The 26,917-nt window shown below is 42.6% G+C and overlaps 1 protein-coding gene across 2 annotated transcripts in view; it reads left to right on the top strand.

Annotated features, from left to right (window-relative positions):
- Positions 1–26,917, top strand: part of PTN (pleiotrophin) — a 97,351-nt gene that overhangs the window by 23,875 nt on the left and 46,559 nt on the right. The window contains exon 1 of one of the 2 annotated variants that reach the window (XM_027573983.2): positions 21,953–21,971. The exons of the other annotated variant lie outside the window; for it this stretch is intronic. The gene's annotated coding sequence lies outside the window, so the exon portion shown is untranslated. Of the gene's footprint in view, positions 1–21,952; positions 21,972–26,917 lie in introns of those variants that run through there. 2 annotated transcript variants of the gene reach the window in all.

Genomic DNA, 26,917 nt, shown 5'->3' with positions numbered 1-26,917 from the left:
AATTATGTATGATGAGCCCGATATATATAAAAATTAATATTGAATGTGGAGTCACATGTGATAAAATGCTATCTAGAGGAATCTGTAATTCTCCCTGACTATCCAGTTGTTGGACGTGTCTGGAGTCGCTGAAATTGGGAAGGACAAGTTGCTGAAATTCTTGGCGCGTTGAGGATGTTTATCTCCAGCAGGCTCTCTGCCACTAGATTACTTCCTGTGAACAAAGGGTCAAGTCCATGTCTTCCAGAAAGTCATCTTTAAACCCTCCAGCCCACCTGACCATCCATTCCTCGAGCTCCAAGGGTACTTAACCATGTCGACCCTTATCCACACTTGCTATGTCACTCACCTTCTCAGTTGATGCCTCTTCCTGCAAAGACCATAAACTATATGCCTATTTTAAAAATTTCTCTATAGCACGATACCCCACAAGGCATCGCTACATATATATTGGGTGCTCTAGAAACAGTTATTTCACTGTAGTAAGGTGTCCCCTCGCAAGTGATGGATGCGCTCGCTCGGCGTCAAGAAAGCTGGAGCTGACTGATGGGATTTCTGATGAAGGCTGCTAGGCGTGTGGGCAGGAGGGAGAGGGTCCACCAAACTGAGAGGAAGCCCCTGTCCGGTGGAGAGGCGGGCTTGGGGACAGACAAAGCAGGGAATTGTGAGCCGGTCCATGCAGGGGCCTGGGAAACGGGGCAGCACAGAGGGGTGGCTGTGACCCGTTTGGCACAAGCAGCGCTGGCCGTGCATATTCCAGCATCCTCGATGATCAAACACCTGGGTCACCTCCTGAGTGCAGCCCTGTTCTTAGAGATTTACGATGTTTACCAAATCTGGCAGCTGGCTCATTTGTAGAAAAGGTAATGCTTTGGGAACCCACTGTGCAACCCCACGTGCCCCAGGAGGCCTTTAGTCTCCTGCTTATTGTTCTTGCTGAATTGCCGGCCAGTTTCTACAGCAAAGGAAGTGCTTTGCACTCTCCTTGGGGGCTCTCTCCGTCCTCTGGTCTCTGCCAGCGGTCATTTTTGAAATTAGTCCCCTCCTGTTTGAAAGCCTCGAGGCCCCCCCCCCCCCCCAATCCCGTTATTAATGCGAGCTGGCCCTGGGCTGTCTTTATAACATTTTTTCCCCTTGCGTCACCTGACATGTGGAGTCGTGGAAAAGGCCTCGCTCTCAGTTTCTCAGGAACATGACTTTGTGCCCCCAAGGGATTTTCTTCTGTGAATTGTGTTTCCTACCTCTGGAGCAGGCCTTCAAGATCTGAATTTCAGGGATAGAAAGCCAGAGGGTAAGCACCTTGCCCCGAGGGTACACAGCAAGCCAGCGGGGAGGCTGAGCCATGGGCAGAGGCCTTTGGAGTTCAGGGCCTTGAGCATGTTCTACCAAGCCTCCTGGTCACGCACTGCTGGTCTGAGGACCTCAGTTTAAGAATACTTTCCTTAGACGTGAAGAGAAAAATCTCTGCCTCAGTTACCTGTTGTAGAGATTATGTCCTTCAGAAGTTGATTATATGCAGTAGAGGTGTAGGGCTCTGAAGAGGAGCCTCGGTAGATGAGGGAAGCAAGGCGCGAGTCTCCTGTTTTGGTACAAGATCTAATCAGAGCAGCTTGTTTTTATGCGTTTTATATATTAGAGTTCTAGATAGGATTTTACTACTTACAACCATGGTGAAACTACCACAGAGTCCAGTATTTTCTTTTCAGTATGCAAATGTGGAAACAGAGGCTGGCACTGACTTAAGATCACAGAACTGCAGAACAGGCTTACTTACGTAACGGCGGAGCTGCTCACACGTTCTGGGTACAGCCCTCTTTTCTCCCAGCTCCGCACCCACCCTTCTCCACTCTGTCCTGTGATTCTGGGCCTGGGACACCGCAGACCACATTTCTGTTTGCCAGTAAGGCTCCATGTGAAGCTGTCAATGAGGGGCGCTAAAGGGAAGCTCCAAGTAACTCAGAGGTTCAAGAGCCTGGGTATTTTTGTCAGAGCCCAGGTAGATCTCCCCTTTTCAAATTTCGGGAAATCTACTTCCCAAATAATGTCCTGACTGGCACGTGAGAGAATCGGTCAAGTTGTTAACTTCAACATGGTTTGTCATTCTGTAACACACACTTGTAGATACTGTGCTTGATTTTCAGGGAGATCAGCCCAGAGTTTACAAGAGATAAGAGTCTTTAGGGCTGCTAGATAGGTTCTCTTCAGTGATTTGTGATATGAATTTAGAATTGAGCTTATCACTTCTTTCTGTAATCTCTCCAGAGAACTCAGAAGAATCCAGCTCGCATCACAGTGCTCATACCATGACATAATGATCAAGGACAGCAACCTCTGGGCCCTCAAGACCTTTCTTCAGTTGGCACTTGATCACAGTCCTCCACAGGTGTTCATTTGAGTAACTGTGATGCCGTCTCATCACATAATTATTAGCATGCTCTTTTTCATTGGCGGCGAGCCCATCACTGTGTTCAAACCCAAGGACACAACCAAACCAATCTTAAAGGCCGCCTATGAGGATCTGATTCCTGAGCTCACGCCTGCTATCAATTTCTGTATCAATTAGGACCAGCCAAGAGAGAAACTGTACCAAGTATTTTAACAGAATGAATATGAATATTAGCTAACTATGTATAAATTTAGTTAACTAGATAACTGAAAATAAAACACTAAGGAATCCTGGAGCATCACAAAGCAGCATAAAGAAGGTTGGGTTTGGACCTAAGAGAGAAAAATAGGCATAGTTTATATCGTACATTTGTATATATAATTGCCCTGGACTTCTAAGCCTATTAAATCTCCTGAGATAGAGTCTGTATTCTTACAACGTGGTCCACTTCTAAAATGCCAACTTTGCATTCTGCTATAAATATCTTTATACATGTCCATCTTTCATTGACGGTGGGTATCTCAATGGTGACATGGAACAGAGTAGGTCAAGAAACGTAGAGGGGCGCCTGGGTGGCTCAGTTGGTTAAGCGACTGCCTTCGGCTCGGGTCATGATCCTGGAGTCCCGGGATCGAGTCCCACATCGGGCTCCCTGCTCAGCGGGGAGTCTGCTTCTCCCTCTGACCCTCTCCCCTCTCATGCTCTCTCTCTCATTCTCTCTCTCAAATAGATAAGTAAAATCTTAAAAAAAAAAAAAAAAAAAAAAAAGAAACGTAGAGAAGAATAGTGGGCCATGATACCACTGAACTTGCTTTAGTTAATGGAGTACTCAGTACAGACGTTATTCTCGAGAGCATGTCTTAGGATTTGTATGTTTTAGGGCATTATATAGCCTTCTGAAAACTTTGGCTAGGTTGTATAGCTGAAAGATAGTGACCTCAAAGTAGATATTCTTCTGCCTTCATAGTGTGATTTCCCACCTGCTGCTCATCATCCAGCAGCTGATTAAAGAGACAAGCAGCAGATCTGCCTGGGGCCCAGGCCAGTACGAGAGGGCATGACGAACATCCAGTCCTGAGGAGAGGGATGCTCCAAGAGGGTACAGGTTTTTTGAGGAACCTCCATACTGTTTCCCAGAGTGGCTGCACTAATTTGCATTCCCACCATCAGGGCACAAGGGCTCCCTTTTCTCATCATTGCCAACACCTGTTGTTTCTTGTGTTGATGTTAGTCATTCTGACAGGTGTAAGGGGATAGCTCATTGTGGTTGCGATTTGCATTTCCCTGAGGACGAGTGATGCTGAGCATCTTTTCATGTGTCTGTTGGCCATCTGCATGTCTTCTTTGGAAAAATGTCTATTCAAGCTCTCTGCCCATTTTTTAATCAGGTTGGTTTTTTTTTTCCTTTTTGATATTAAGTTGTGTAACTTCTTTATATTTTGGGGATATTAACCCCTTCTTGGATGTATCATTTGCAAATATCTTCTCCTAGTCTGTAGGTTACCTTTTGGTTTTATGATGGTTTCCTTCGCTGTGCAAAAGTTTTCTAGTTTGATGTAATCCCATTTGTTTATTTTAACTTTTTTTTGCCTTTGCAAAGACTGCTTCAAAAAAATATTGCTGGGACCAATGTCAAATTGCTTACAGCCTGTCTTCTTCTGGGAGTTTTATAGTTTCAGGCCTTTTATGCATTTGTTTTGTGGTAAGTTATTTTAAACCAGGGTATGAGTCTATTTGAAGTTTAATATTTAAAACTTTTATAAAAAGAAACAGAATTTTCTAGCCCTTTCCTAACCCTACTTTTTTTTTTTTTTTTTTTTTTTGGTCTCCCTCATGGACCAGATGTTGAAAATCTCTCTCATGTTAATAGCTTCTATTTTTCATTAAATATGAGGAAGGGGTGGCGGAGTTTGTTTTTTTGTTTTTATTTTTTTTTAAAGCAAGTTCAATTGCCACAACCTTTCCGAAGGCAGGTAGTGAAATTGAATTGGAAAGCCGGGATAAAGAGTGGGCAGAGATTATAACTAAGCAGAAGGTAAAGGAAAGCAGTATACAGCACAAACCAAACATACTGTCAAACCAAGCAGTATTTGTCTTTGAGCATCTTCCACTTCCCATTTTGGTAGGCATCCCGCAGCCTAGTCCCCTGTCTCATTTACCCTGCTCTCTGGCATTGGTAGCAAAGCAAGGAAAGTGCCTTCAGGTGAAACGCTCCTCAGAAGTGTAGACTGCAGAGACTCCCCAAAAAGAAAGGGATGGATTCATTTGGCTGCCTCATGGCTGTACACCTCACTTTCCCTGGAGAATGATTGCAACAGTATAATTTAAAGATTGGCTTTGAAAACTGTTGGCACCCAAAATAGACAATAATTAATAAACCGTCCTTCAGATTGGAAGACATCGCACTTCTCCCTTGTCAGCGTTGTCTGGTAAGTTTTGAAGATTTCTTAGAGCTTCAGAGTTGCTACCTACATCTGAAAACCAGGTCCATCTGCTTTTGTGTGACATGGCCAATCAGTGATACAAACTGGTTTCCTTAGGCATTCCAACCATCCATTTCCCCGAGAAACTATCCAACTCTCTTCACTTTGCTTTAGGATGTATTTCAGTGTCTATTTTGTGTCCTGTCATCTTACTTTCTCTTTCAGTCCCAGCTTCCTATGACCATTTGAATTGATGGAATAAATCAACCTCCCAGGTGGAGAGGTAACTTAATTCCCAGCCAAGCCTGTTAGATGGCAGGATACCATTCTCAGACAATTCAGGGTAATCCAGTAAATGTAGAGATAGCCCATTGATTCAAACTTTCTTGCTCTTCCCTAATCTTTATAACTCCCAGAATAGTGTCTGAGTTCCAGGGAACTTACAGAAAGCCAGTGTGCTAGAGAGAACTGGAAAGATGAAATTTGGGTTGGGAGTATCTTATCCTTGGCCATTCTGTTTGCTGCGAAAATTTTAATCCTCACCTATCTTAGCATATAAACTGTGATCGTGAGCTGGTCATCCCAATGGAGAGCCCTTATGGTGATATCTTTAACAAATATTGCCTTCCCAAGGTCTGAGCATGAGAACTCATGAGCAACTGGGCATAATCTACCATTGAAAAGGAAATGAGGCAGATGGCTGTTTTCTCTAGACATTTCGATAGGCTTTGGTCAGCTGATTTGAGAATCTAATCACCACTGGTAGGATATATGAGTGTACATAAGTATGTATGTATTTCTATGAAGTAATGACGTACAATGGAAGAATTAGTTCTCAGCTGAATTTTTACCCTACTTGTAAATCCAGTTTTCTTTTATCCCTTTTTCCCTTGAGCAGCCACACGAAACCATAATGCAACCCTCAAGAGGAAGTGGTTATAGCAGATCATGAGAAAAGAGCAAAATTTTTGACTTTTGAGTAGCAGTCAATTTGGGGGCTTTCAAAGAAAGCCGTGGGGGACTCAGGGCATAAAAGTTGTAACCATAACAATTAACTGAACAATGAAGAAGACCTAGCTTCTTCCCCTTAGGCTAGATAAAGATTTTATAGGCTATAAGAAAAGCAAGTCAGAGGGGGAAGGGTTGCTAAGACATAGGTGTGTCTCTCAGTAGGGATTTTGTAACTTGAGGAAAAGAGGGCAGAAGATATAATCCTAGATGGTTGAGAGATCCCATGAACAGATGAAGCTATTTCTCACTTCCAAAGAATACAGCAAACCTTGCAATGTCCTTTCATTCTAGCCCCTGACACTGTGCATGGGATAAGGGCAGGAGTAGAAGTGGCTGTGCAGGGCATTTGTGTGTGGGGGGAGGCGGGGGAGGTGTGAGGGGTGTCACAGATATATTCTGGCCCTGACTCTGTCCTTTATCAGTGACCTTGCCCAGTTATTCAGCATCTCTTTCTATTGGGCAGTGTTGTTGATATTATCAGGTGGAATGCTATATGTTAAAGCACACTGGGAGTGGTAATCACAAAATTATAAGCCATATTACACACAGAAAACACCAACCTGGATGGCCCATGTTAAATATATATTTTAACTACATATTAAAGCTCTATACGTGTACATTGAGTAGATATACACTGTATATAAATATATATTCAAATAAGAGAAACATATAATAGAATCAGGATATGATACGATAGAAAAAGAATTGGCTTAGGTATCCTGAAGTATGGATTCTGATTTCAGCCCCACCACAAGCCATATATATGATTGTATGATTTTGAGCAAGAAATTTATCTCCTCTCTCCTAGCCTTGTAGCTCTGAAAAATGGGATAGACCAGATGGTCCCTGTAATCTGTTCCACTCTTTATATCACTATGATTTTGACAACTTATGCTTATATGTTTAGTCTGAGTTCTTAATCAGGCAACTAATTTTAATCAGTTGATCTGGTCAGAAATAAAGATTAGGAAAATGGATTGTTGGAAAGCAAAACCAGTGTGAATAAGCCCTCCATCCAATTAGAGGCATTCTGAAAAACATTTAAGTGGCTTTTCTGTTCATAAACGAATGTAATTGAGTGACTTCTAGGTGCCAGGCTCGGGAATCCAGGCATCTTTCCTGTCTTGCCCTAAAAAGGAACTTACATTGTCAGGAATTAAGTAGCTCTCAGACACTGGACCTCAGTGGATGCTGCAGAACGCCATGTCGGTGAGTTGGCAACGGAATAGGAATGCGCTTTCATGGAGGCTGAGACTATCCATAGAGAAAGGTAAATGTCAACATCAAAGCCCCAGTTTAAAACCTGAAATTCAAATTAAGTGGCATGTGCACCATTGATACCTGGATTCAATTTCAGTTGTTCATCTGAGCGCTGACAACTTGTGGCCTGTATGGATATTTAATATCATACATTAAGTGGTGATAGTTGCTAGTGTACATCAATCCCATTATTTTCATCTGTAGAATCTGAGGCCTTCGAAAGGGAAGTGACGGCCCAAGATGGCGTGCTAGTGAGTGGCAGAGACTTAAAGGTTGATAGCCCTCATTCTTAGTGCTGTGATTTTTCCCACGACAGTTAGCCTCCTCCTTGAACAATGGTTTATTATCATGACATCCATGACATACCATCACATAAATGTGATCTTCCTAAGACACAAGTCAGATTTCATTTTGAGCATGTATTTAGAAATCTAAGCATCTCAGGAGTCATATTTAGTGATGCCAAAGTAAAGACCGGTAAATACTGGCAATGGGGTAAACAAATGCAGAGTACATTTCCAAATCTGCTGGAAAATGAAAACTCAGCTATTTTTGTTATCCTTGGTCCAGATTTTTCTTTTTTCCATTAAAAAAATTTTTGTGAGTTAAGCTGTATAACCATTGGTTTTGGCATTTTTTCAAAGGGTTTCTTTCATTTTGCAGAGGACCTCATTTATTCCTAGCTCTCCCTGCTCTCAGGGGGTTGGAAACTCAGCCAGGGCATCTGATTTATATAATTAGCTTTTCGTGAGTATGGATGGCCTCTCACTCCAGCATGAAGTGTGGTGAATTTGAGGAAAAACACTCCTCCTTTATCCTCCTACTGACCCTCCCAATTCTAGCTCTCATTTGTAACCCGATTTACCAGGGAGAGCCATGATTCTACAATCTGATGTGATCTCACCCTGTCAGAGCTTTCAGCCAGAGAGACTTAGAGCCCATCAATTTCGTAATAATGGGTGTATAATGACGGTCCGTTTGGTATTGCTCTCACCCAAATCCCCATTTAGAGACGGTGACTGGAAGGACAAAGGCTAGTGTTTCAGGAAGGGCAGATTTAGGGTAGATCAGCCATGGAAATCAGCATTGGCTCACATGTCCAGGACCTAATGAGAATCTGGCAGAGGCCCAAAAGGAATTGAATCCATTCTGCCTCTGCATTCTAGTCCCCATTTCACTGCTTTTCATGAGAAGCTGCAGAATTGGAAGTGGAGGAGGTAAGGGAACAGCCCAGGGGAGGGGTAACCACCCACCCCAATACTTACCGCAGGGTCATCTCTGTCCTTTGGTGACAGTGCAAAGAGCCTCTGGGTGCTTCTTCAGTGAGGGCTTCTTCCACACTCATCTCTACGTCCCATTTTGTGACTTCCGGAGATGCTCAGGGTCCTTGCTCTTCATAGTGGTAAGTTAGTGAACTTGAAGCGCATGAACTTTCACCTGATGATTCGAGCTCATGTAGATTTGCCACTTTTACTATCTGCCTCATCCTTCTTGTTTCCCTGTGACAATACCTCACCTCCTTCATGCACGTTCTCATGCTTCAAATCTGACAGTGCTAGACAAGCATCACCAGAGATCAAAATAAAGGTGGCGAGGGGCATGCAAACAGTTCTTGAGGACTAAGGTGAAATTTTCTGGCAAAATAGTTTTAGAATTCTATTAGAAAGTAGCTGGACTCTGCCCATGAAGAAGGAGGGAGACTGTTTCCTGCCTTTCGAGCTATAATGATATGACCAAGGTCCCTTTGGTGGAGGAGGAATGAACTGAGGGGTGATGGAAACATCTTCTTGCCCAATGTTGCACATGATGCGCAGAAATTGACCTTGAGAGCTTGTTTGGAGGTTCTAGCAGGGGAGCGCAGCTACTCGTATACCCTTGACCGAAGAACGGTCCTCTCCTCTGTCGGGGAAGGTCGTCCTCTTCGACCGAGCGCGCAGCTTCGGGAGGGACACACATGGAGCGGTAAGGGAGGAAGGGGACACCCGCCTAGCCAGCCAGATGAGCCGAATCAACCCTGGCGATCAATGGGGTGACAGATGTCGCAGCCAGATCGCCCTCACATCCGATGCGCAGAAATTGAGAACCTTTTGGGGGGCTAATCTCAGAGCTTAGCACTCACATGGGAAAAACAAAACAGCTCTTCAGATGATTAATATATGAGGAAATGTTTCTCTCTCATGGGTGAAGGAGAAATATGGTGAATGCTGCAGAAATATCAAGCTCTATCTTGAGATTATCTTGAGATTGACCTGAATTTAATACTGATTCCCACCCCCCCACCCCCATCTAACGTTCTTATATTGGGAGGAAATGCTCTTGGGTTTGCTGACCTCTGTGCTGTTAGCAAGTTGGTTGATGGGGAGGCCATTGGTCAGTCTCATTTGGATCACTCCCTTAGGTGGCGGTTTGACCTTGGGCACATCCAGTTGCTGAGACATGACTGTTGAAATAAAGATCGACTATATAAGGAACCCAAAGAATACATCAGCTGTCATGGCTATAACCTGCTTTCTGCCTTGTAAAAACTCTTCCTCTGAATGAGCGTGGGATTGGAGGGGAGTTCTTGGTTCCCCTTTCTCTGGCAGGTACTCTCTTTCCATATCTCCCAGCTGCCCCAGGGTGCCACCACGGTGCTTAGAGAAAAGACAGTCCCAGAGACTGCGCCTTCTCCTTTTGGTGCTTCTTTGGGCGCTTTTGTTGTAAGAAGGTGTGATGCGAGTGACAGGCATTCGTTTGGGAACAGTTGGCCCCTCACAGATAATGCAGTTGGGGGAAGAAAATGTGCAACGCTGCTTTTCATCTTTGGGGTTTTTCTTTTTGAGATCTCACGACTTGCGGTCCATGCTGGTTCCTTATTCCTCTCTATTTCTTTCCTGGCACTCCTTGTTTTTTGCCCTCCCTATTTCTTAGCTTGCTTTTCAGCCAATAAGGCTTTCTTCTTCATCTCCTGCTTATTGATGAATGAGTTTCATTCATCTTTCTCTCTCTCTTTTTTTGGGGGGGGAGGGGAACGGGGAGCGGGGTGGTCTGTGAATAGCTATAGACTTTGCCTGCTCCCATTTTTCCACTTGGCTGTTCAGTTCCATGGAGACAGAAAATGGAGGGGAGCAGCAGGGTGGGAGGCACTGGGGTCAGAGGTGAAGAGTGGTCACGTTTTGAATTAAAGCTTCTGATTTCCACTGGGGGTAACATATCGTAACCCAAAGTAACTGCAAGTCGTTAGCTGTCAGAAGGCTCAAAGCACAGGGAGGGAGGAAAAAAAGGAGGGAAAGATCAGAGAGAAGGGGAGGAATGCAGACCCTGGAGTCAGCTAACATTATCTGCAGGGCCTTTTAAGATAGTGTTTGGTGACTCCACACACAAGAGGTGTTATGCTTCATACTGCCCTGCATATCCTCTCAAGGGTTGGACCTGGTATATATCGTGCAGTCTATACAGAGGAGATTACAGCCTTCCAATCTTAGAGACAACTCTACTCCAAACTATTTAGGTAGCAAACTATTGTGCAACATCAAAGCTTTTTTGGGAGGTGGGAGTTTACTCTACAAATTAAATTGTCCCTTCTTAGAGACTTTGCAAGACCAGCAGTCAAGAGGCCATTCGTGTCCTATTGCACATATGCACACACTTAAGTGTGCCTATTTTAGGGTGTTAGTGATTGTCTCGTGGCTAAACTGCAAGAAATTTTATAGAAGTAGTTCAGCGAATGAGACTTGCTTGGTTTTTCACTCATATGTGCTATTTACCACTCCAGATTTAATTTTGATGAGAAATGGATTAACAACAAAATCAAGCCGTAATTTTCCCACTGACTTTAAGGGCTTGGTCTCCATCCTGTTTGTCTTTCTGCTCACAGTACAAACCTCAGCAGTGTTCAGTGATTGTGTGTGGAAAGAATAGACGATAAGGAGGATTTAAGAATTTCTTGGACATCATAAACACTTTTTATATGCTAGGATATTACTTGGCCTATAGCAAATGGTCCAAGTACAAACTGAGAGTCTTACTAAGGGAGGTTTTCATATGATTAGGCTTTAGTTTTGTCTGGGGAAAGGTTTTTATGCTAATAATACAATAAGAATCAGATGGAATCCTCAGAATACAGTGATTCAACTCAAATCAACAACAAAATAAAAGCATGTTCTGTAGAACAGTCCTTTTAAAATCTGGGAAGTCCTCGGAATCACTTGGTGGGGGGGGAATGTAAAAATTCTTCCTGGGCTCTGTAACTTGTGATTCCAATGTGTGACTTGTTTTGGAAACTGCTATCACAGCACAGGGAAAGTAAGGAGGGAATGAGTCTTGGAAATATACTCTCCAAGTCTGAAACCCATAGTAGAATTCACAGCCACCATATATGACAAATTCCATTACAACAACAACAACAAATACAAAGAGAATGTTATAAAACAAAGTTGTTTCCGTGTCTCATGCAGCTGGCCCAGAGAAACAGTGCCTTATTGATATGATCACAATAAATACTATACAATGAATAAACATGAACATCAGGTGCTCGCTATTTGAGGCCATATAAGTAATAGCTATTGTTTCACGAAGGAACTGCATTGTATATAGTTTACTGATGGAAGGGAGAGCAGGGCTGAACTGATAGGCTTTTTGAGACATTTTGATGCTATATATTCCAACCACCTACCAAGACAATAAAATGAGATCATTCAAATGGAAGCGCCTTACAATATCATAAGCACCAAGTAAGTGTGAGCTGAAGTTCGCTATTGCATTCCTGTCTACAAAGTTTAGTCAGCAGTGAGGGATACCTCTTAAAATTCGTTGTCAAAAATGTCAGTCTGCAGAGCAAACCGAGAAGCGCTTAGAGGGAGCGGGCCCTGGGGTCCAGTAGAACTCCACGTGAGGCCTGGCACTGGTTGGTGGGAAATTCAACTCCTTTGAATCCATTTCTGATTCGCATTTTCTTTGCTTTATCTAGTCTGTCTTTGGAATTTTTTCACTGACTTTCACCTGACTGCCAGAACTGTTTATTTTCATTTTACAAGCAAGCAAATGTTTCCTCTTACCAGTAGTTAAAAACTACATTACAGTAGGGACAACATTCAGGCCTTTGGGGAACTAAGAATCAGCAGATAAAGTTTGTTGCCTCTGCTGTGTTTCTAGCTGTGTTAACTTCTTCCTGATAGTTAGTTTCTTTGGGGATTAGGTTTCACCTCTGGAAAATGGGGATAATATAAATGGCCCTGCTTGCCTCACACAATGGCTGGGATCAAATAAGAAAATATGTACCACATTCTTTGCAAACCATAAATTACTAAATCAGTGTAGGGACTGATTAGGTTTTACTTTCTTTCTGTGTCATATTGACTTCTCTTAAACCTCGGAATAATTTTTATCTTACACAGACAAAAATTTTTTATAATACATATTTCTAAAAAGAATGCCTTTAGGATTTACTATTAAAAAAAACCAACTGGGGTGCCTGGGTAGCTCAGTCAGTTAAGTGTCTGCCTTCGGCTCTCAGGGTCCTGGGATCGAGTCCCACGCCGGGCTCTCTGCTCGGCAGGGAGCCTGCTTCTCCCTCTCCCTTTGCCTGCTGCTCTGCCTACTTGTGCTCGCACGCTCTCTCTCTCTCTCTCTGTCAAATAAATAAATAAATAAATAAAACCAATTAACAAAAATGATAAATTACTAGAACTCTTAAGGGACATGTAATTCATGTTGTGATTCTTACCCTGGATTTTTGACAATCCAGAGTAAAGGGTTTGGGGGGTTACCTCTACTTTGTTAGGTCGTTTTTGTTTTTGTTTTCTTTAAGTAGACCCAACCTGGGGCTCGAACTCACGACCCTGAGGTTATGACCTGAGCTGAGATCGAGAGTCGGACGCTTAACTGACTGAGCCACCCAGGCGCCCCCTACTTTGTTAGGTCTTGATCTTCAAATGCTAAGATAATTTTTTTCAATTAAGACATTGAAAAAACAAAACAGGACAAACACACTTCTGTTGAGTTCAAAGAACAACAACAAAAAAAAATGGTTTGCATATTCGTTTGTTTGTTCATTTTAATCTGAGTTCCCGGAGTTCTGATTATTCTGCATCTGTCAGGGAGGTCCTTGGTACATTTCCACAAGAATCCGAAATTTAAACCTCTGTGACACATGGCACTCTGCCCCCAGACAGGCTTGCTATACAATTCTATTGACTCTATGTCTGTAATTCTCAGCTGCTCTTGGCATCCTGCAGAGAAACTGTGGATCCTTCTATTAATTACTTATTTATCTGATTGATCAATATGCTCACTATCCCTCTCTCAAACATCTAGTCCAGATTTTTGCCAGCTGGTTCACCTCCAGCCATAGGGAAGCTTCTAGCCCCACGATATCCTCTTGATCGAACTTCCTAGTCTCTGCCGTGAGATCAGCCAATGCTAATGACCCCTCATTCCCTCCAGAGTCCACCAGGCTTTACTGTCTCTGAAACACCTGCCCTAACTTACCCCTGACTCCCAAGGAAGAGTTAGGTCCGTGCTCTTTTCTGTTTCCATACTGCCCCAATATCCTCTCTGCTTTTGTTGACTTATTTGTCAGTTTCCTCCATCAGGCTGTGATCTCCATGAGGGCAGGTACTGTGCTGTGTTTGGCTCTGTGCCTCTGCTCTCTACAGTGGCTGACATCTAGGAAGCCCTTGGTGATAAATGAATGCATGAAGAAAGAAGGGACAAATTGTTAAGTTCACTGGAAATAGCTGATGCATTTTTATGCTTCTCAAATTTACTGCTGCGATCAGCTACCTGTGTCTTTTTTTTTTAATTTTATTTTATTATGTCATGTTAGTCCTCATACAATACATCATTAGTTTTTTTATTACATATTACATCATTACATATTACAGCATGTAATATTACATATTACATTATACATTACATCATTAGTTTTTGATGTAGTGTTCCATGATTCATTGTTTGCATATAACACCCAGTGCTCCATGCAGAACGTGCCCTCTTTAATACCCATCACCAGGCTAACTCATCCCCCCACCCCCCTCCCCTCTAGAACCCTCAGTTTGTTTTTCAGAGTCCATCGTCTCTCATGGTTCATCTCCCCCTCTGATTTCCCCCCTTCATTCTTCCCCTCCTGCTATCTTCTTCTTTTTTTTTTTTAAACATATAATGTATTATTTGTTTCAGAAGTATAGGTCTGTGATTCACCAGTCTTGCACAATTCACAGCGCTCACCATAGCACATACCCTCCCCAATGTCCATCACCCAGCCACCCCATCCCTCCCACCCCCCACCACTCCAGCAACCCTCAGTTTGTTTCCTGAGATTAAGAATTCCTCATATCAGTGAGGTCATATGATACATGTCTTTCTCTGACTTATTTCGCTCAGCATAATACCCTCCAGTTCCATCCATGTCATTGCAAATGGCAAGATTTCATTCCTTTTGATGGCTGCATAATGTTCCATTGTATAATAGCCAAACTGTGGAAAGAGCCAAGATGTCCATTGACAGATGAATGGATAAAGAAGATGTGGTGTGTATATATATATATATATATATATATATATATATATACACACATCATTAGTTTTTGATGTAGTGATCCACAATTCATTGTTTTCGTAACCTGTGTCTTAAGCCCTAAGGCTATTCTGATGATCACAAAATTCTGAGCCAAATGGGGTAGAAGATACAAAAGCATTTAAACAGTGACTTTTTATGTAGTATCATTGTTCGTTTGTTTTATCCATCCATCTGTCCATTTATCCATCTTTCTAGAAAGAAAGAGGATTCAAGGGTTAGAGAAGAAGGGACACTGCTTCCTTGGGTGGGGCAGTCACCTCCCCTGAGGTCTTTGGTCCCCACATTGCCTCCACCGCAAGACTTAGGGTAAAAGTGCCTGGTCTCTTTGCAAAAGGACTTTCAGCTCAGATCTAATGAAGGGGACTTTGAGGATTTGGGTAAAATTGGGGTTTCCCTGGCCTTTTAAATAACGAGTACCTTTTACTTGGAGGCCACTATGATTCTAGAGCCAGGATAGGGTCTCTGGCAAAAGAGTCAGAAGCTGAGTTCTTTAGGGCTGCCTCCCCTTTGAAGATAACTACCCACCGTATTTGGTGGTCTCCTTGGGAATGCTACTTTTTGTGCTGCACGAGGCTATTACATGTCCCTCGGAGACTGCTCAGAGGTTCCTGGTGCCTTGCACTTTGCACTGGAAACTCTGTCGAGTTCCCCAATCATTTCTCATGAGCCAGAGGCTCACCAGGTGTCACCTGGAACTGATTCCCACAGTGAATCTGGAAAAAAGCAGGGCTGCTGTCTTGGCGATTACTCGGGGCACTGAACCAGGCCTGGAGCCATGTGATTTCTCTAAACCCCTGGATATATTACAGATCCTCCTTCATTTCTCTGCTCACAAGCTAAGTTCTGGATAAGAAACCAAAACAGAGTTAGCTTTTTTGAAATTCTTGGCAGTGAACCCTAACCCCTGCAGAGAGGTGATGCCATAAGCAAAGTGGGTTGAAAGAGTTGGATGCTTCCTGCTATTTTGGGCAGGAAGGCAGGAAATAGTCCTGCTTTACAATAATTATGGGCAACAGGGCTGGGAATAAAGCAGGGCTTCTATTAAAACAATCTGTTCTTAATACGGTGTGCTGAGCCACCAAGAGTATGCACAGAATTTTTACTGGGTCTCACGGTGTCTCCTGACCAGCCACCCAGAGACCATGTACTTATTAACGTGAATTATAATAAGAGGTTTAGAACTCTTTAATTACCAACATTTTTATGTTAAAGCCCGTGGAAGGATCAGAAAATCTGAACCAAAAAAATTCTCATTAAAGAATCTGCTATATTAAATGACTAGGATTCTTCTCTCTGTTTAATATCTACTCAGAGACTCCGTAAGCTTTTAGGCGGTTCAGATCAATATCTGGCCAAGTCAGGAAAAAGAAAATCCAAAGCATATTTGCTCAGCTAATGAATACAGAGTTTAGGATTAGTTCAATCAAAATTTAATCAAAATTTGGATTAACCCAAATCTCAGGATTGTAGAAGGCTTAAGATTAGAAGCAATAATGTTTTGATATCTAAGAATTCTTATTATATTCCTAAAGTTGCACGTGGACTTATTTCTTGTTCATTCTTGCACCTTAATCCTTGATGTAGGTATTTCCTCTTGAACGCCCATAGAATAGCTGCTTGTACCAGTTCTCTGCTGCCTGCAGCACAAGCTCTTGGACAATGGGAACCAGAATGAGGGTAAGCTTACAACAGGAGTGGGTAGATGGGAAATGCACATTTCCCCCATTCCCGCCCGCCAGCCATAGGGAAGCTTCTAGCCCCACGAAATCCTCTTGATTGAACTCATCAGCTCTCTGGGATATGTTCCATTTTGCCCCTCCAGGCCCCCTCTCCAATCTTCTCTATTCTGCTCTGAATACCAGGAGGCTGACCTTCATGGAAAACCAGATTGCTTTGCCATCTGGCTTTTGGTTGGCTTTGGCCCACAGAGGCACTGTCAAGGGCTCATAAAAGGGGAAAAGAATGAGTCCAGGCTCTTTATTTCTGTCCCTCCTTCTCTGCTCATTTGTGAGTTTCCAGAGTGTGATCGACTCTGGCCTGTCCCTTCCTGTAGCTCTCGCTGTTTCTTGAGGCTCTGACAATTAATCCCTTCTACTTTCCATCTAGACCTAATGGTGTAAACCTCTCTTGCCGTTGCTCACCCTAGTATGTTTCAGTATCACCTTTGCTTTGGTTTAACTTTTTATTTTATTTTTTTAAAGATTTTATTTATTTATTTGAGAGAGACAGATAGTGACAGAGATAGTGAGAGAGAACACAAGCAGGTGGGAGAGGGAGAAGCAGGCTTCCCGCTGAGCAGGGAGCTCCACGCGGGGCTCGATCCCAGGACCCTGGGATCATGACCGGAGCCAAAGTCAGACACTTAACCGACTGAGCCACCCAGGCACCCCTTGCATCATTTTAAACAATGAAGTCATTAAACTCTCCTCCAAGAACCCACTTAAGCATGCCGCCGTCTGCGTCCTCCTGAGACTCTCCTCACTCTGCCGCTATGCCGTGAGGTGAAACCTCTGTTCCCTCAGACGGGTTTGCTCGCTGGGTCTTAAACACCCTTGCTGTGGCATTCCTACCTCCACATGTGTGGTGTCCCACGCCGTCTCATGCCACAAAACCACACTAGACCCAAGCTTAACCGTGCTCCCCTGGCTGGCCGCTCTGAAGGAAAGTGATGGTCCAGATTCTTTGGAAAAAATGATCATGTGCTGTTTTATAACGTGGTATATTAAAAAAATATTATTCAATATGATCTAATCATGTCTTTTGGAAGCTTCTTTAGGAAAAATCTGTTTCTTTCAACTCTATACATTTCCCCACGATATCAACCTCTTTGTCATACGCACTGGCAAATGTATTTACTGGTTCAAATTAGCTCTGATTTGGAGTGCTTTTTGAATCTATTGTGCAGCCAGGCATAAAACAACTCAGGTTTGGGCTTTTTGTTTTGTTTTGTTTTGTTTAAAGCTTCCTAGACTGCAGCAAGCACAACCAAAGTAGGATTTCTGAAGCCATTGGATCTGCCTTGATTTTTTAGGGTTTGATGGAGACCAGGAATGTTGGGACCAGTTCAGACGCCAGGAAAAATAATCACGTCTCTGTGTTTCACTCATGTGCAATTATGGGCTAAGTGGTGTGGTGCCTGGCATTGCTAAGCCAGAAGTTGTACAAAGTGGCCTCTGTTTCAACAAGCTTCCACTTACGCAGTGTGAAATCAGAGGCTGACCGCCCACCTTTGTTACTGCGGAAACACTCCAACAGTTGGCCACAATATAAGTAGGGTGAGTTTGCTTGTTGGTTGGTTTTTAATCAGTAGTGTATACAAGAGAATTTTCATTCAAAAGGCAAATAATATCAAAGTGATCTCTTGGAATCAGGCAGTTGATACAGATGTGAGCTCTGAAACCAAACTGTCTCCAACTCTTGGACATGCTTCCATTCGAGGTCCCCACCTCTTTAACTCACCTCTGCCCTTGTTAACTTTACTACTGAAACGTTAGTATTGTAATATTTTTCTTTGAATTTTTGTTTTGGGATTTTCCCAGAATGAAGGCATTTTAATCTTCTCTACCTCAAAAATTTTCTTCTTTATGGGTGTATTTATTATAAATGATGATAATGGCATTATGGGTTATGGTTTATCAGGTGGTTTCATATACATTTATCTCACTGACTACAATTCTATCTGACATAGGACAGATTGTTTTTATATTTATCCCTAACGAGATGGGAATTCTGCAAGAGCTCAGGATTTGCTCTTGATTTTTCAGTAAGAACTCTTGAGACCGAAGGAGTCAGTTTTCTGATTGAGAACTAGTACCTCTCCCTTGCCTCGCACTGCCTCCATTAGTCACTCAAGGTATAGGTATCCTGAAACAGAAAATAAAAGAAGGGAAAACGGAGGCAGCTTATAGCACCCTAGTTAGATCAAGTTCCTCCATCAGTGGTTCCACAGCTTCCCCGGGGGCGAAGCTCCGGCTGGGCTGGTTATTTGCACTGGTGGAGTGGAAAAATATCCATATAGAGAAGCGCAGATGACTATGTGAGCCACAGTCCTCTTCGTTTCTCTTGGAACCGCCTTTAAAAAAGCAAAAAACAGGTCAGATTAATTTTCATAATCCATTTCATTTAATCCAGCACATACACAGTATTATCATTTCATCATGGAATCAATACAAAATAGGAAGGCAATAGTTTATATTCGTTATTTTTTCAGCCTGTTCTTGAAATCCCACGTGCCTTTTACATTGCCAGCATGTGGAAATTCAGAGTAGTGACATTTCAGCCGTTCGCTTGGGAGGAGTGGCTGTTTGGTTGAACAGTGAGAAATGGCGCCTTTTCTGGGTGGCCATGGGCACATACCCCTAGCACGCACCCCTGTGTTTGACATAGCGGTGGGGCAACTGTGGTGTTTGCTTTGAGAATATCAGGAGCGTAGTCCTAGTATTCATGAGAACGGCCAACCACTGAGAGAAGAGAATTTCCCGTGACATCTACGAGACTTGAAGCTTCACGAGGGCTAGGACTGAACTGGTCTTATTTCTTGCTCTATTTTTGATGACTGGCACAGTGCCCAGCTCTTGAATGAATGAAGGAACTATCGATGAAATGAATAAGATCACTATCTCTTAGATAGTTTTGCGTTGTTTTTTTCTTCATACCGGATCTGCAGATTCTGGTGTGCGTTTCACACTGACAACACAGAATCTCAGTGCAGACTACCCCCATGGAAGAGCGGGCTCAGCAACCACATGTGGCTAGTGGCTCTTGGGCTAGACAGGGTGGGTATAGGTTGTTGGGATTTAAGACTGACTCTGTGGCCAACCTAAGTCACCAGATATATGACCCGGGGTGAATTCTTTTCTTTTTCTTTGCCAGCTCTCTGGAAGCCTGAATTCCAACTTAAAACTCTGAGTCCCCTTATAAAAGAGGAAACAAGACGGCAGAAATACCCGTCTCCCGTGCTTACTTAGCCAAAGCAACTACCGTTACCTTCGTTCACACTCCAAATAATTTGGCTAATGAAAATGGCATAGATTTCATTTGCCCTCCTCACCCTCTCCAAAAGGTACGCACATACAATACTATCAGCACACATAACTGGAAGCACTGAGAGGCTATGTTAACACATAATAGATAATAGGCTTTTCAGTAACTACAACTTGGCCTGTTTTCTGGTGGCCGGGGTGGATGGCAGAGAAACTTGCTAACAGGCCAACCTCTCTTGGTGGGGCGTGAGATGTCCCGTTGGGGAGCAAGTGATCCTAATTTGGCTTCTGACTAGATACTTGACTGCCAAGCCAAGCAGCCAGAGACTAAAAAACAAAACAAAACACAACAACACCAAAAAACCCCTAAGTGTTCAGGACCAGGACTCTTCCACGTCATGCAACGCGATGCAAAATTGTGCTCTGCACAAAGGCACCCAACCCAGGCGTAGCAAAATGCATATCCAGTGTTCCCTGCAGGGGGGGCTCGTGTTCACCCAGAGGAAGTGGAACCTTGTTAGATTCTGGACAAGGACACTTCATGGAGCCTCGGTGGCCACCTCCAGGACCTAAGTAGTCACGTTCAACACTCAAGCCATGGCTAGAAGGAAGAGCTCCCTTCTGCGAAAGCTGTAAAAAAGTAAATAAATAAATAACAACAATGGTAATGAAAAAGCAATTTATAACTAAACTCTAAAATATGGAAGCCCCTAATATACTTGAAACTGGTCTAAATATGAGTGACTATTATTTCTTTCTAGGAAATAAAAGGAAAAAACAATGAAACTCTGTAAGTACATGTATAAAGAACAGATGCAAGATATACATGTAATGCTCTGTCAACATTTTTGCTTGGATGGTGTGCCAAGGCTTTTCTTTTCCTTAAGTATTTTAAAGTAAATCCTAGACGTTTTATTCTTTCATCTGAAATTGCCAAGATAAAAGCTTTATAAAAATCATACTGCCAATACCCTTATCACACCTAATAAAAAAATAACACTTAGGATTCCTTGTTCTGCCCTTTTTTTAAATTAATTTAATTTTATTATGTTATGTTAATCACCATACATTACATCATTAGTTTTTGATGTAGTGTTCCGTGATTCATTGTTTGCATATAACACCCAGCGCTCCATGCAGTACGTGCCCTCCTTAATACCCGTCACCAGGCTAACCCATCCCTCCACCCCCCCTCCCCTCTAGAACCCTCAGTTTGTTTCTCAGAGTCCATAGTCTCTCATGGTTCATCTCCCCCTGCAATTTGCCTCCCTTCATTCTTCCCTTCCTACTATCTTATTTTTTTTTTTAAAACATATAAGGTATTATTTGTTTCAGGGGTACAGGTCTGTGATTCATCAGTCTTACACAATTCACAGCGCTCACCATAGCACATACCCTCCCCAATGTCCATCACCCAGCCACCCCATCCCTCCCACCCCCCTCCACTCCAGCAACCCTCGGTTTGTTTCCTGAGATTAAGAGTCTCTTATGGTTTGTCTCCCTCTCCGGTTTCATCTTGTTTCGTTTTTCCCTCCCTTCCCCTATGATCCTCTGTCTTGTTTCTCAAATTCCTCATATCAGTGAGATCATATGATACTTGTCTTTCTCTGATTGACTTATTTCACTTAGCATAATACCTTCTAGTTCCATCCACATCGTTGCAAATTGTTTTGCCCCTTCTTAACATGCTCTCTATTTTCATAACATCGTTCAATTTAGAAAGTAAGTTCAGAACATTAGTTTGCCCTCTTCATGGTGCTGCATCTGGTAGATTCATCCAAAGCTTCGTTTCCCAAGATAAATATTTCTATCTTCCCTTGGCACCCTGCACAAAGAAATGCACCCTTGATCACTAGCACTTCAAGTATGCTAGCCTAGAAACTTTATCAATTGCATGATGAATGGCTTGTAGATATATTTAGGAGAGTTTGCGTTTTGCTTTTTTCCCCAGTGAGTGGCTGTACTATTTGGGAGGTGGAAGGATGCCGGCCCCATGTCAGCACAGACCAGTTTCAGTTATTTATTTCTGGTCCCGTGAGTCAGATCCAGCTTATGGTAACCCGTTTGTAGGACCGGAAGTAGCTTGGGAAAGCAGGGCAGCCCTGGGAGCGACATGAGCAGAGCTAGTCTGAGACCCGAGCGGGGCCGCATGATGGGACTTTGCTCCCCGCCCATCTTTGCCTGATATCCAGGCAAGAATCTTCATTTTGGAGAAACAATTGGCGTATCAAACAGTGGTTCAGCTACTTGGGAGGAATGATGGCAGCCTCTTGCAAAGAGAAGTTAAGATATTACCTGGAATCATGGAGAAAGTCTTACGGCTTGTTAAATTTTGAGAACAATGAAAAATTGTGAGTATCCCAAGATGGTGACTGTGTGACAGTAAATACGGAGCTGGGTAAAGTACCAAAGACAATTAAACATTACAGTAGTTTTGGTAGGGTGTCAGGACAAAGGAATCCGGTTTTCTTCTTTTTCACATTTTAAAAACTATTGTTTTATTCCACATTGTGATTATTTCTTTTCCCTGTTTTGAAGATGACCCTCCCGAGATGCCAAAACTCAGCCCCTTGACCCTAAGTGGAACGTTTTCTAGGGGCGGCAGTGGACAGAAAACCATTAAATTCACGTACATTTTCATCGGTTCAGAGCAGGCGAAAGGAGGACTCAGGGTCTCCACGCTTTATTAGAATCATAGCTTTTTTCTTCAGACACAGAGGGACACGGGGGCTGAGTGACGTGAGGTCACGAGAGGAGGGGGCTCGAGGACGCAGTCCCTGTGCGAGGGGCTGGTGGAAACCCCGGCCAAGTTACCCCTACTTTTTTAAGTGTGTCACAAGAACTCGCAGTCGTTTTCATCCCACTGCCTTTGGCGACAGATTTATAGGTCTGTGCAACCCTGACTGAAAGCCCCATTTAAAGAGTCTGGCGTTCCACAGGCCATGAAGGAGAGAATGAAGGAAGAAAATTCTCCTCGGCTTACTTCACTTGGAGCCTTGAAGACATGGAGTCAGGGAGGAGTAGGAGTTCCCTCAGGCTCACTTGCCTGCTCGGGGCTCCTGGCCGGCTCTCCGATGCTGTTGGCCGTGGTAATTGGCCCTTGCCACTCGGTCACCACGGGTAGCCGTGCTCGCAGGTGGAGCTGCTGAGCGGGGGGTGTCTGGGAGCACACCCAGCTAGGGTCATGGGAACAAAGCGTTAATTCCCAACCTTCATAAAGATTCCTGAATACTTTATCATAAACGTGTTGCTTTAATACAACTAGACTGAGAGTTTCAAGCAAATTATTTTGTAAAAAAATGAAAGTGGGATTTTTTTTTTTTTGGATAAAAATACACTATAAAATGTGGTACTTAGAAGAAATGCAGAAAATTTAGAAAAGCATTAAAATGCCTCCATTCCACAGACGACCTCTGTCAAAAGTTTGGTATATGTATGTATCAGTGTGTGGATGCGTACCTGTGTGTTTTTGTTTTTTTTGTTTTTTGTTTTTTTTTTTTTACAAAATAGGATTGTAGAGTACAAAGGGAATCAACAACTTCTTGTGTGAATATATATCATTTTTCATGTGGATAACTGTAGATCTCACTTCATTTTTTTTTAAAGATTTTATTTATTTGACAGAGAGAGACACAGCGAGAGAGGGAACACAAGCAGGGGGAGAAGGAGAGGGAGAAGCAGGCTTCTGCTGAAAAGAGAGTCTGATGCGGGGCTCGATCCCAGGACCCTGGGATCATGACCTGAGCTGAAGGCAGACTCTTAACCGACTGAGCCACCCAGGCACCCCTGTAGATCTCACTTTAATGGGAACATAGAATTTCATTTCGCAGACACATTTAATGAATCCCATATTGGCTATTGAAAAATTATCATTACCTTACAGCTTGAATCATTTTGAAGCATAGTTCAAAGTTTTACAAATTCAGTTTCTTTTAAAACAGTAAAAAAATTTTTTTTGAACAAAGGTGTTTTTCAACATAAAAATAAATGTTTAAAAAATGTTTTTTAATAACCCACATTGTGTGACGGGTAAGAAAGGTGATGTGGGAATAAAAGCAATTATTCCAAATATAAAATTATCTAGTTATTCTTCTATTTCTTAAAACAGAAGAGGAAAGGAGAGCATAACTTCTTTGTTTTGCCAAAATGTTTTAGTCGGCCCTGAGAATGTGGCTTTGAGAGAAATCAGAAGACCTTGATTGTCACCTACTGGCCACAGCATTGCGCCGCCGAATTCCTGTGGTTGATCTCAAGTTAGTCACCTGCCCTTTCTACATGCTCATTTCTTGTGCTATAGGGAGGAATAATAGTAATAATTTGTCTGCTCCACTGATTTATAAGAAGGCTCAAATGATACGGGGAATGCAGAAATACATTGAATACTCCAAATCCTTATTTCCATATTATTGTTATTATGTATACGTGCACATGGTTAGATGACCAGAGGAATTTGATGGACCTGCCATTTGTTTATACAGCAATGATGTTTTCTTGAAACTGTGTTTGTAGAAAATTGGTTATACTACTTGCAGATAAGGCAAGCTCACTTTCAAACTAACCAGAAGTGCTCATTACTGTTCTAATCACAAGTTAACACTCTCGCTTTATAGAAGTCTGTATAGCCCTTTGTTTTTGTTTTCTGTTGCCATGTGACAAATTACTATAAACCTTGTGGTTTATTAGCTCACACTTCTGCAGGTCAGCTTGGGCAGTGATGTGGTCGGGTTCCCCCATCGGGGTCTTAAGGCTAAAATCAAGGTATCGGTTGGGCTGTGTTTATTTTGGGAGGTCTGGGGAAGAATCTGCTTCCAAACTCGTTTAGATTGTTAGCCATCTTCAGTTCCTTGCAGCTGTAGGACTGAGGTCTGCCTCTCCTGGGTGGCTGTCAGCAGGGGTCACTGTCAGGGGTCACTTTCAGCTCCTGGAAGCCATCTACTTTCTGGCCACGTGACCCTCAAAGCCAGCGGGAGAATGTCCCTTGTGCCAAATACTTCTCACACTTCCCTTGTCTCTGACCACATGACCCTAATTTAGTGGTCCTTCCCTTGTCTCTGACCGCATGACCCTAATTTAGTGGCCTCGTATGATTAGGTCAGGCCCACCCAGATCGTCTCCTTATCTTAAGGTCAATTGTTGTAGGACCTGACTGCATCTGTGAGATCCCTCTGCAGCAACACTTAGATTACTGTTTGCTTGAATAACTAGGAGAAGGTATGTGTACCCAGGGGCTGGGAATCTGGGGGACATCTTAGTATTCTGCCCACCACACCCCCCAAATCCAGGGTTCTTCTCTCCCAGTGATTCAAAGGACTGCTCTTATTCTCTGAATAAAGAGACTCCACCCCCACCCCAGTGCAAGAGTCATTAGTAGGTCTGCGTTCTAGAGAGCTGGAAGATGATATTTCATTACTGCGGTTCTAACTTCATGTTGATAACCTCCTCTTAGCAGGCCAACAGAACAGGCTTAGAAATCAGATGTACAGGGGCACCTGAGTGGCTCAGTTGGTTAAGCATCCAACTTGTGGTTTCAGCTCAGGTCATGATCTCAGGATCGTGAGATGGAGCCCCGTGTTGGGCTCTGCGCTGGGCATGGAACCTGCTTCAGGTTCTCTCTGCCCCTCCCCCCACCCCTTTCCCTTTCTTAAAAAAAAAAAAAAAAAGGAAAAGAAATCAGATATACAAAGTTCAAATATACCAACACCTGTATGAGTTGGGCAACATATGTCCTCTGTTTGATTCTGTTGATTTTCTACCTGTAAAATGGTGAATGCTACCTGTTTGACAAGGGCGGTCTGACTATGAAGTAAGAATGCCTGTGTAACAAGCTTTAGTAGGGCACCTGCATTTAAGTGCAAAATGAATAACAATCTCAGGATTGCTTCAGTGGGGAGGAAAACAAAGAAACTGCAGATTTAGGTTATTTTTTTCTCTTAGACTCTTAAAATTAAATCCACCAACCAGCAAGGGCTGACTCTGCCTTTTTAGTGCTTTTACTGAAAGTGATATCCCATACTAATGTCACTTTTAATGAATATGTAATTTATATTTTTAGCTTTCTTGAAGAACAGTAGGCCCAAACTTGGCAAACTCCCAATGAAGATTTTGTTTGCCCCAAAGAAATGTTTCTTTCCACCTCTATGCAAATGAATATATACAGAACACTAAATTAAAAACTGAAAAAAAATTGGCTTTCAATAAACATTAAATATATTTGATAATAAATGCATGTGCTATTTTCATTGGAGGCCCCTAGAATGTGATTGAATATCCTTTAAAGTATAAACAATAATCATAAATCGTATTTACATGTAAGTAAAATGGGAAGTGAGGCAAAAACCTGACCCATGCAGAGCTCCCATCATCCTAGAAAATATTGGCCAGGAAGATAGGGCTATAAAACCAAGTCATAACTTTGTTGCTTCATTAAATTCCTGAGAGCTAATATATCCAAACACACGGTTTACTCATCTAAGCAAATTGTTCTCCTACTAGAACAATAGATTGCTTACCTGGGTAAACAATTTCCTTACTAAACAACAGTTCACTTATTGAGACTCTTCTCATTCCTGGTCAATTCCTTGCCTTGAAAGACTGAACTTCAACCGCTTGAGATCAGACCCCAAAGCCCCAAAAATAGCCTCCTGAACCCACTCTTCCTGAGACACTGAGACACAGTCAAGGTTACAGTCTTTCTTACTCTTGTAGATGTAGTGAAGTTAGCTTTGCTTAGTCAGTAGATCTTTTTGGTTGGTCTTCTGTGGGGGGAGTCCAAGTTGATATTAATTACCATGTCCACCATTTATAACTTGGAAAATTTTCGATAAAGAAGTCATCTAATAGATCTCCCTGGCTTACCAGTGGACTGTGCTTGCTATAAACATTTTGAGAAGCACATTTAGCATAAGCTTTTAAATCTGTGGGACACCTTGTCATATCGAGCAAAGGAACTACGCTTAAATTTTCATGAAAATCTTCAAATTTTAGTTTAAGTTCTCTAAGGATGAAGGTCACGTATTTGTTTTTATGTCCACGGGATCTTGTGTATATCAGCACTAAATAAATTCTCATTGATGATTGAGTAGCTGAAGGATCAATTTAAGGTCACTCCTCTTTCTAAAATTCTCTGGGAAAAAAATGCACATTTTATTTGTACTTAGATCACATCCTGAAGGACCCTAAGTAGAAAAGAACTCCATGGCCTCCCCAAAATAGCTGACAAGCTTTACATATACACAGTAATGAAGCTTGGCAATTCATAAGCTTTTTACAAGCACTCTGGAAGCAGTAGCTATTTAAA

This window comes from Zalophus californianus, chromosome 12 (genome assembly GCF_009762305.2).
Source record: "Zalophus californianus isolate mZalCal1 chromosome 12, mZalCal1.pri.v2, whole genome shotgun sequence".
NCBI lineage: Eukaryota > Metazoa > Chordata > Mammalia > Carnivora > Otariidae > Zalophus > Zalophus californianus.
This window is presented reverse-complemented; position numbering and strand designations above follow the sequence as displayed.